Source organism: Rhinopithecus bieti, unplaced genomic scaffold (assembly GCF_001698545.2).
Source record: "Rhinopithecus bieti isolate Rb0 unplaced genomic scaffold, ASM169854v2 scaffold_67091, whole genome shotgun sequence".
In the NCBI taxonomy this organism is placed as follows: Eukaryota; Metazoa; Chordata; class Mammalia; order Primates; family Cercopithecidae; genus Rhinopithecus; species Rhinopithecus bieti.
The window spans coordinates 6326-14346 of NW_016825031.1; the positions used below are offsets into that span (position 1 = coordinate 6326).

General features: G+C 49.3%; 1 pseudogene; it reads right to left on the reverse strand.

The window, feature by feature from the left end:
• Positions 1-230: 230 nt before the first annotated feature.
• LOC108522525 (golgin subfamily A member 8C-like) lies at positions 231-7662 on the reverse strand (annotated as a pseudogene).
• Between the last annotated feature and the right edge of the window lie 359 nt (positions 7663-8021).

Genomic DNA, 8021 nt, shown 5'->3' on the forward strand with positions numbered 1-8021 from the left:
ACAGCGCTCATTCCTGGCACCGGAACAAAGGAAACACACTCTGTCCCGCACGTACCTGCCGGAGCAGGCCACTGTCTTCTTCTGCGAGATTTAAAAAGCTCCCCCAAAACGTTATTACTCCCATCACCAGTACACACAAAATGGGGGAAAGTCTGTTTCCAGTTCTCGGCCTTTAAACAACTCTAATGTCAGTACTCATGGTGGCATATATTACAAAGTAATCAACAGTGCACACTTGGGGGTAAACCACATATTGAGCGAATGAAGACCTTACTGTGATTAAGATTAGATCAAACAATAGCACAATATAAGGAAAATTTATCTGAATTCTGTAATGAACATACATGCTGTAATAACATTTAAAAAGCATGGCAGCCTATGCCAAACCAGCGAGAATAGTTTTGTGCAAACAGTGGGTCTTTGGGTGTTTGAACTCCCACCACGTGAGGGCAAACTCCATATGCATGCTAATGACCTACAATTATGAAATTAAAAAAGAAAATGCTAAAGGATGCCAGAGTGAACCTCAGTGAAGGCCACAGAGACCCACTCTCTTTAACTTCTTACAAATAAAACATAAATTAGAAACACAAATAATCATGAGTAGCTCTAACATGCAAATGAAGTAAATGGATTGTGTAGGAGATTAACCCCATAAGTTTGTTTCTTCTTAAAAAGTTTCTTGACCAGCTCTTTGATGATTGTGATGTTTATCTCCTTCTTCTCTGCAGCCAAGCCCAGCAAAAGAATGGCACAGAGCAGTTGCTGCCCAAGCCTGGGTGCTCCTGGTGTTCCTGTGCAGACTGGCTGTGCAGTATGGTTGTCGTGGGGAGAACCCTCCTTGGCCTCTCCTGGTGCAGGCTCCACGCTGTCGGTGAGGCTCATCTCACAAAGATCTTTGGAGAGTTGGAGGTGGGGATCTGAGTGCAGTGCCAGCACTCCCTGCTCCTGCCTGCCCACCCCGCCTGAGGGCTCTACTCACCACCAGGCTTGTCGGCGGCCCCAAGCTCCTGGGGGACTGGGGCTCCTAGACCAGGCTCATCAGCAGGGTTCTGGGCAGTGGCCAGGAATTTGTGGTTCTCCTTGTTGTAGTCACCACAAGCTGTAACAGCATCTCCTAGAGCGCCAGCAGCTTCACCTGGACGGAGGGGTGCTCAGCTGTCACGCCGCTGCCGGCACCCACCCTCACACCCACGCCCACCCCCACAGAGATGTTGCACACCCTACCTTCATCTCCTCCCTGTGCTGGGCCAGCCTGATGATGTTGTCCTCCCATTGCTGCATCTTTGGCACTGGCCCCTGGCTCTGTTATAAGGTGATGAACTTTCCTGCAGGAGAACAGGACTCAGACGCTGGGGCCCCTCCTAGGGCCCTGCAGCTCCCCATGCCGTGCCCTGGCCTCCCACTCACTGATGGCATCTCTCTCTCCAGTACTGGATGAATCAAAGTTCTTGTTTCTCCACCTGCTCCCTCAGGTTCACCTTCTCCTCCAGGTGGTCCATAAAGTGGCTGGTGTCACCTGCCCCCAGGCTGGAGCTGTCTCTGGCCTGGCACACCCCTCCCCAGAGGCTGGTGCCCGCCTCCCAGCCCTTCTTGGATGGGGCAGAGGTTACCATCTCCCTCACCTCATCCAGCTTCTCCTGTAGCTCCTCTACTTGCTGCTCCAACTGCAGTGCGCTCTTGTTCTCGTTGTTCTGGACAAAGAGAAGCAATCAGCAGCCACCCACTGCAGCTGGAGACCCCAGAACTTGGTGTCTGCCTCCCATGGCACCGGGAAGGGTGGAGGCAGGTTAGAAAAATCATCCTCTCTCTCCCACAGCCACCAGAGCAGGGCTCTGGCTCACAGGTGGTTTTAGAAGTAACATTTCACATGAGGGCTACATTGCCCCATTTTACAGGTGGGGAAACAAAGGCCTGGAGGGCTAGGGAGGAAGGCAGGCTCCCTAGGTAGGGCAACGCACCAGCTCCTCAAAGTCACTCTGTGGCTCAGCCAACTGCTGAAGCCTCTCCTCCTGCTCCCGAAGCCTCTTATTTTGCCCCCGGTTTAGGAGACTTACACGCTGATTGTTCTCCACCTGGGCCTGGAGCTCTGCTGACACTCTCTTTAGTTCCTTCCTCAGGTGCTGTAGCTCCTCCTCAGAGGGCACTGCTGGGGGCTCCGGGGGCAGGGGTTCAGCTTGAGAAAGGAAGCAGACAACAAGGGCCTCTGGATTCTCAAAACAAAACAAAACAAACAAACAAAAAAAAACCCTCCTCTTGGTGCACAGCTCCTCTCAGGCTCCCCAAACTTGGCCTCACTGCTAATGATTCCTCGCACCCGGATGGTAGCCAATCTTCCAACCACTTTCAGATGGAGAGCACTGTGGGTGGCTGACAACGGGCCCTCTGTGCTGATGGGGACACTGAGACTCATGGAGATGACAAGACTTGCCGTCTCCTGGCACAGACCTCTTTCCCTCTGCCTCAAAGCCCTTCCATCCACCCACCTCCGTGGGGCATTCTAAGCCCCCCCACAGCCCTCTGATGCCAGGCCTGCTCCCAGGTCACGCCACCCCATCTTACCCATCTGGTTTTTGAGTTTGGACAAGCTCCTCTCCAGGTTCTCTACCTGATGTGTATCATGCTTCTTCTCCTTCTTCAACATGCAAACCTGCCCAAAGCACAGGGATAAAGGGCCCTGGAGAGGGGCTGGTGGCTGATGGCTACCATCTCCCTCTCTGTCCCCATCTCCACAAGACCCAGACCCATGACCACCTCTGGCTGTACTATTCCCATGTTACAGACACTTAGAAAGATCCAGTGACCGATCTAAGGTGGGAGAGCTGAATGGTCAGACCTCACCTCCTGCCACATTTTTCTCATCCTCTGCTGCCACCGGGCCCTCTCTCCTTTTAGACGTTGAGCATATTCATCTCTCTCTAGCTGGGCTTGTTTAAGCGACTCCCTCATCTGCAAGAATGGGCACAGAAGTTAGGAAGGGCTGTCACTGGTCCTCACCTGCTCCTGGCCACTGGGATCATTTTCCTTCCACATCTCTCCCTCTGCAAAACCTCACCCGTGTCAGGCGTTTTTTCAGCCGTGCCTTCTCCTGTATGGACTGCTCTAACTGCCATTCAATAAGTGCTTGACTGCGGCTTGAGAACTGGATGGTGAAGAGTGAGAAGTTTCCATCTGGTGAGCTCAGGCCATACCACACAGTGCCCCTTAAAAGGGCTAGGGCTAGGCTCAATATACAACTCGGTCAGTAAAGATCAAGGCATTTCCAAGTCTGTGGTCTGGTTTTTAAAAGAACTCAGTAAAGTTGGAAGGGACAGGGAAAGAGATCGAATTTACAGCTGGCTAACAGAGGCCCAGAGAGATCAGATAATATTGCTATCATTATTATTGTTATTATTACCACTGTCTGAACCTTTATGGAGTGCTTCACCAGGTACCATGCTAGCAATCCCATTTAATCCTCACAACCACCACAGGAGACAGTTACTATGATTCCCTCTATTGTGTAGATGAAAAAACATGGAGTATTTGAGGTTAAGTGCTTGCCTAACATCACTTAGGCAGAGCTGGGATTTGAACACCCAGGTCTATCTGATTCTCTAAGCCCATTTTTCTTGCTGGGGATGGGGGCACAGATAGGAAGGGGACAATTAATCTTTTGTTTACTTTCTGAAAGGATGATACATTCGAATAGTCCAAAACTCAGAAGGTAAAGAAGGGAAGTATCTCCCAGCCACCCTGTTGCTCTCTCCTGAGTTTATTGTGAACCTTGCAGACATGTTTTATGTATATTATCATAGTATGTACACACACACACACACACACACACAGTTTCCTCTCTACAGAAATGGTAACATACTAAAGGTACTCACTCTTCTGTACCTTCACAGTACAAGTACCCAATACCCCACCTAGGACTTGGCCAAGACCACAGCCAGGTAAGGGCAGGGCAGGCACTTGGCCTCCAAGCTCTGCATCCAGTGCTCGCTCCCAACTGCACCCCCCAACTCACCCACAGCAGCTGACTCCTCCCCAGGCTGCCTCTAACAACCAGACACAAAAGCAGCAAGAAATGGCCATGCTGCCTTCTGGGCAGGACACTCCATCCTGCCGAAGGGACCTTTAGGCTCACTCCTCCATCTGCGAAGCTGGGCTCCCAGGGGACAGGGCAGATGGTTGAACTCACACTGATCTCCTTCTCCTCCTGTGTGGCGGGGACAGCAGAGAGAGCCTGCTCTAACTCTCCTATACACAGCACTGTATGTTGCAGGTGGCCAGACAGATCCTTGGACTCTTCTGTAATGAGAGAGTTGAGATGGGGCCCAAAGGACTCTCCCTAAAGACCTTTCAAAGTGCCAGGTTGAAGGATGACAGGGTGCCCAGATTCCCACCTTCAAAGTATCTGAGAGAACGTTCCGTGTGATACATGTCCGTATTTAGTTTCTCTATCTGTCTATTCAATCTCTGGATTTGAACCTTTGGGAGAAAAGCCAAGCAAGTGCTGGAAGAGAAGAAAAGAAACATTCTCCGGAGGACAGGAGAAAACTTCACACCCTCCACTCACCTCTAGCTTCCTTTCAGTTTTCTGTTTCTTGATGTTTGCTTTCTTTTCCTACAGAAAGAGGAAGACAGAGCTCTTACCAGGGGGAGGCAGAGATGGCACAGCAAGAGACATGCCCCCAGAATGGCACCACTGCCCCAGGACAGGCCCACCCATGGGACCAGGTTATCAGGAACCCTGTGGGGATGGGGTGGAATCTAAGGGGTGAGCCTTCTTCCCCAGGTTGGGAGTGGGCGAGACTGGGGCCTCTACGTCTGAGTGCCCCCCAAACCCAGCAGTCATGTCGCAAGGAAACAAAGAAATCACATTACTTCTTCCAGCTGATGTTCCACTTGTTTCTTCTGTTGTTCCTGTGGGGAGAGTCAAATTAAGATGACGGAGGGCGGCCCCCTCAACTCTATTCCCCAGGCCGGGAAGCAGTAGGCAGGCCCAGGAATGGATTTTAAAGGCAAAGTTCTCAGACCCAATGGCAACACGAACTGGTCAACTCTCCTCAGGCTCCCAAGGACAGAGGATTTGGGTCTCTGTTGGTTTTCACTCACAGCCACAGAACTCAAAGTCTGAATGTGGAATCTCTTGAGAGGACAGGAACATAAACCTCTAGAGATGGAGTTTGAGAAAGGCCCCCCTTCTGCCCGCTTGTGATTTAGTAAAGTGCATTCATTCAATAAACATTTACTGAGCACGAACCGGCCAGGTACGGTTCTTCACAGTATATATAGGACGGAAAAGGACAGACAGGAGCCCTTGGCCCTGAGGTTTCCGTTCTAGGGAGACTTTACATCTCGGACTCTCAGAACTAACAGACACCTTTAATACTCATCACCTCCTCTGGAAACACGAGTCCAGAAAGCAGAGGCGACTTGTCCAGAATCAAAGAGCAAATTAGGGACTGAGTCATGGCAGAAATACGGGGCCCCTGACAACCAGTCAGGCTCGCACTCCCCCGAGAGGCCACAACCCCAGGGCGTGTGTAGCAAGGACTAGAGCAGGGGTGTGTGGAGAGGAGACAGTCAGCAAAGAGGGCAGCAAAAGAACAGCCATGCTGCATGCTCTGGGGTCCCTCCAGGTGAGGTCTGGGTGCCTCAGCTCCCTATTTGCCCTTTGCACCAGGGCCCCCAGCCCCTTTCTTCAGAGCCCCAAGAGGAAACTGGAGCCCAGGATTGGCAGCCTGGACTCAGGGGACCCCACTGGACTCTTACCAAAGCTTTGATGGTGTTATTCAGTCGACTGATTTTGACGGACCTCGAGTCCAGGGCTGCTGGTAGTTCTTGGCACGGGCTCTGAGGCGCATGCAGAGAGGAGGAGGTGGAGGAGGAGTGGGGGAGAGGTAGAGAGAACAATCAGGGCTGGGGTGTGTGGGGCTGACTCAGCTGGCAGAGGGGCACCCACTCCCCGCTGTGGGAGGAGGTTGGAGGGCTGCCCTGCGGGGTCACTGCACCTCCGCCCAGAGCCTCTTACCTCCAGATCCTTGAGGGGTGCAGATGACGTAGGGCCCTCTCCGTCGATACCTGTTGCTGACTACAAGAGATGAGAGTGCACATGGAGATGTTCTGTCCCTCTGTGTCTAAGCCCTCTGACTTCCGTTCTTCCCCATCAACTGGCAACATTTTCTTTTCTGCCTATCTTGAACCCTTTGTCCCATAACCCCTTTGTGCCAACTTCTCTCATGGTTCTTATCTCCCCACCATCCCACCCTGGGGCCCTTTCAGTGACTCCTGATGGCAAGTGGCTGTTCTCATTGTCCTGGCTTCCCCATGAGACTGGGGATGAGGAAAATCGAACAGCAATGACCATATCCTGGTGTCCTGGGTGTTTACAGCAGGCCATGTACTAGGGATTAACATAAAACACTAACAAATCTCATTTAAACCTCACAAATGGAAGTCAAACAATAACACCACCTCTATTATACACATGTGCTAAGAGAGGCCCAAAGAGCTCAAGCAACTCCCCCTAAATCCTATCCCTAGCAGACAGAGAGGCAGGATTCAAACCCAGAGTTCTGAACCAGGACCCAACAGTCCATCCACAATCTTAGCAATTACCCTCTACTGCCCCTTGTGCCCCCTGCCCGCAGGAGCCTGGTCAGCCAAGACTCACATCCGCAGGTGAGTGGCAACCACCAGAAGTGGCTGTCTCAGGGCTACTGCCATTTGTTTTCCTGTTCTTCGCTCCTGCTGGACCACCAGGGCTGTTTCTCTGCCAATATTCTTTAAACTGTGGGAAAGAAGAGCAGTAATACTCATGAGAACCATCAGCTCCTACAGCCACATCCTCCTTTACAGTTTTTACAAAATACTCTTATACACTATCTGATTTAATGAGACCAACAACTGTACACATTGTTGTCACAATCATTTAGTAACTGAGAGGGATTGACATGGACAGGAAAAAAAAAAAAAGAAGAAAAGAAAAAGGCGATACTGGAACTTTGAAACTCAGTCTTCTGACTCCAAGCTCTGGGGTTTTACCAAGAATCAGCAACTGCCAGGGACAAAAACCAGAGGCAGAGGTAGAAAACTAAACATTAAGTAGGCAGGAACTGGATGCCTTGTGGTTTAGAGTCATACATCCTCACACGTCTGTTAGTGTGAAGAAGTGCACCAGTACCTCTCAAACTTTTATATCAATGTGTCCTCATGGCAGAAGGCAGCCTTTCTGTGAAATCCGGGAATTTATCAGAACGAGGACTACCCAAGCCTCATATGCCTCAACAGCAGCAGATCAGTGTTAAAAAGTCTAGAGTCAAGGGGAAAAAGTAAAATGGAACCATTTCCAGAATCTCACAAAAAACAACAACCTGATGTTCTAAGTGCCCAACACGAGCAAATTAGAACCTTAAATAGAGGAAACTCTTAATGCCTATCCTGGCATAGATTCAGCACCAAGTACAATTTCATTCTACTGGTTTACGTTTTTCATCCTCGAAAGTAGGGGCTATGAAAAAAAAACACTAAAATTTCTTTAAGAGAACCTTCTACTTACAATCTAACTTACATAATCAAAACACTCTATTGAGGGTGAAAATTGGGTATTATAAGAAAATAATCACCTGTTTTGTGAGAAGTTTCACACATAATGCTCCTCCACCCAATACACATCTTAAAAGGAAAAAAGGAACCATACAAAATTATCTTGAGAATTATTCCTGCTTAAAAAACATCTACATGTCATTACTAAGAAAGTATGCACACAGTAAAGATGAAAAGAGAACATGCAAGCATGAACATAATTGTTAGGGATATAGGACTATGGGCAACTTAAAAATTCTATTGGTATAACTCTCATGTAATTGCTTTGAAATTGTAGTCAACTGTTTGAAATGGCTCTTACAACAAAATAGTTTGAAATGTTTATGATATCAAAAACTAAGAAATTAGCCTTAAATATTCCAAAGATAGGGGCAGAAGAACCTGTTTCCTTAAATGGCATTGGAGTATTCTTTACAACTCAAACTTTC